This window comes from Ovis canadensis, chromosome X (genome assembly GCF_042477335.2).
Source record: "Ovis canadensis isolate MfBH-ARS-UI-01 breed Bighorn chromosome X, ARS-UI_OviCan_v2, whole genome shotgun sequence".
Lineage (NCBI taxonomy): Eukaryota > Metazoa > Chordata > Mammalia > Artiodactyla > Bovidae > Ovis > Ovis canadensis.
In genome coordinates this window covers 135,205,320-135,208,122 of record NC_091727.1, presented here as the reverse complement: position 1 = coordinate 135,208,122, position 2,803 = coordinate 135,205,320, and the positions used below count along the sequence as shown (strand labels likewise).

At 38.8% G+C, this 2,803-nt stretch overlaps 1 pseudogene; it reads right to left on the bottom strand.

The window, feature by feature from the left end:
• Nucleotides 1-1,409: 1,409 nt before the first annotated feature.
• Nucleotides 1,410-2,302, bottom strand: LOC138930879 (sodium/potassium-transporting ATPase subunit beta-3 pseudogene; annotated as a pseudogene).
• Between the last annotated feature and the right edge of the window lie 501 nt (nucleotides 2,303-2,803).

Here is a 2,803-nt window from a genome sequence, read left to right as displayed (position 1 = left end):
TATGTACTGGACTGGGGGATATATGGGGCTTCCCTGGTGGCTCAGTGGTAAAGAATCCACCTGCAATGCAGGAGACTCAGCTTTGATCCCTGGGTCAGGAAGATCCCCTGGAGAAGGAAATGGCAACCCACTCCAGTATTCTTGCCTGCAGAATTCTATGGGCAGAGGAGCTTGGTGGGCTACAGTCCATGGGGCTGAAAAGAGTTGGACACGACTTAGTGACTAAACAACAACAGTGGATATATGCTGCTTCACTTCTACAGACATCATAAGCCAGAGGGGAAGAGGATGGGTCAATGTGAAAGGGATTAAGAGATACAAACTAATATCTATAAAATAAATGAATTACTTGAATGTAATGTGCACATCGGAGGAGGAAATGGCAACCCACTCCAGTATTCTTGCCTGCAGAATCCCAGAGACAGAGCAGCCTGCTGGGCTACAGTCCATGGGGTCACAAAGAGTTGGACATGACTGAGTGACTAAAACAACAGTGTACACATAGGGAATATAGTCAATAATATTGTTATAAGTTTGTATGGTAACTGATGATAACTGGACTTATGGTGGTGATCACTTCATAATGTATAAACTATTGAATCACTGTGTTGTGGTACACCCGAAATTAATATAACATTATACATTAATTATAACTCAACTTTTATAGAAAACGTAGGTTTGCTTTTTGAAAATAACATAGACTGGAAGAAACAATCATATCAAGTTCATAGAAGGAGATGAAATACAGAATCAAAATGATGATCTTTTTATAGTTGCTCTCATCTCAGTGCTCATTTTAAAATAGGCTGTTCATAATTTATATTTTTTATTAGAGTCCACAATCTGCTAAGTAAAAGCAGCAATAAGATATTTCATAAAGTATCATACAATTTAAATCTTATGAACTTATTTTCATAAAAAATTAAGTGCATATTCTTACCAGTTAACCTAAAAATGATATGACTCATCTATGGTCTAAAATAACATATAAAGATTTAGTTCCATCACTACAAATAATCCCCTCACTACATTTTTTACATATTTTACAGCAAAAATGTTGTGCTCTTAATAAAAAAAAATCCACAGACTAATTTAGAATGAAAAAAATAATTTTATAAAAATCCCAAGAAAATCTTTCAAGTCCACTTTTATTTTCCTTTTTTCTCCTCACATATAAAACTTCTCCACACACTGCATTTCTTGCAACTATAAAGGGATTTGATGTTGGTCAGGTACCATTTTCGCTCCTAAAACTTTGCTGGCATCAAAATATGGCAGTTAACCAGTGTTAAATCTATAAAATATTTATATAGGACAGCACATTAAGCTTTAGATGCTTGGCAATTAAACCACATAAAAATTGGACAAGACCCCCATTCTGCATGTTCAGAATCACATGTTCACAGTCCCTATCGGCTGCCTGTATATAGCTCAACAGGCAGCAGAGGCAACAGGCAGTTACTTTGAAAGACATAGAACAGTATGATCTGGAAGCACATTATGAAGTTGCCACAGTGTCGTGTAGCAACCCCCTTTGTCCAAGGTGGTCTCATAATTCTAGAATGCAGGTCCAGCTGATACAAAATAAAGACAGACAACACATCATTTAGTCTGTGGAGACACCCTAACTCATCACTATGCACACTGATTCTGAACACAATTCGTCCTGAAAACTTGTCAAGAACACCCTGATGTTTTAGATTGAGTAAAATCCATCTGCCTTGCACTTCACTGTAACTTTTTTGACAGTACTGCATGGGTCAAAGGTAATCTAGATGGCAACTAATGACTGTAGATGCCTCACATGCAGTTTTTTCTCATAATATGGAAAACATTTTAATTCTATAATTCCATTGGGAAGATAAGTTAATACAGTTGCTATGTTTTCATCCTTCAAAATATATTCTATAGTTGATTCTCTTTGAGGCTTTAATCCAATTACTCTGCTCATTTTCACATGAATACAAGGGTTTCCTCTGATATAGCCAAACTCAGGATCATCCACAGCACTGCATGCTTGAAGTAAGGCAATAAGAAACATGATATGCAACAGAAACTGGACTTCTCTGTTCAAAAGGCACTTCATCAGGACAAACTGAGATTCTTTCGTTTTTCCAAGTCATATGGCTTTAGGTCTTCAATGTACCCTTTATAGGAGTCTGGATCAGACAAACTGAATGAATATTCCAACACAGTCACTGATTTTGGAAAAAAAAAAATGTAAGTCCTGAACTATCTGGTCACGGTATTTTGGAAACTCATGGTTCAGATTCTGAAACAGCCCACCTTGCCAGGAACCCATAAAAGACTGGGTGAAAAAAAAAAAAAGAGCAAGATCAAACCTTTTTAAAGGGTCTTTTCACTGTTCAAATACAAGAGCATTTTCGTGTATGATGTACTTGTATGATTAACTCACTACTGTACATTCAGGCAAATCACATACTCAAGACTCCTCTGACTGGTTGGGGTGGCAGTGTGAGTCACAAGCCAGCTGCAGGAGTGGAAATTTTCTCTTCCTGGGAGTGGGGCAGGGTCTGGCTTCCTTGAACCGCTTAGTGCCTCCACCAGGACCTCTCAGTACAAAGGCAGGCTATGTGCAAAGGAAGCCCAGGGTGCTCCGGTCACAGGCTCTGGGCTCCAGGAAGGGGTCCCCCAGCTTCCCGGCGCCACTCAGGAAGGGAGGCTCAGGTTCACTGGAGCCGTCTTACAGGCTGCCTACCACAACATCATTTGCTCATCTCTCTATATTTTGGTTCCTGACAATGCTTTCATATATCATGAGAATTAGCCCTAAATAATTTGC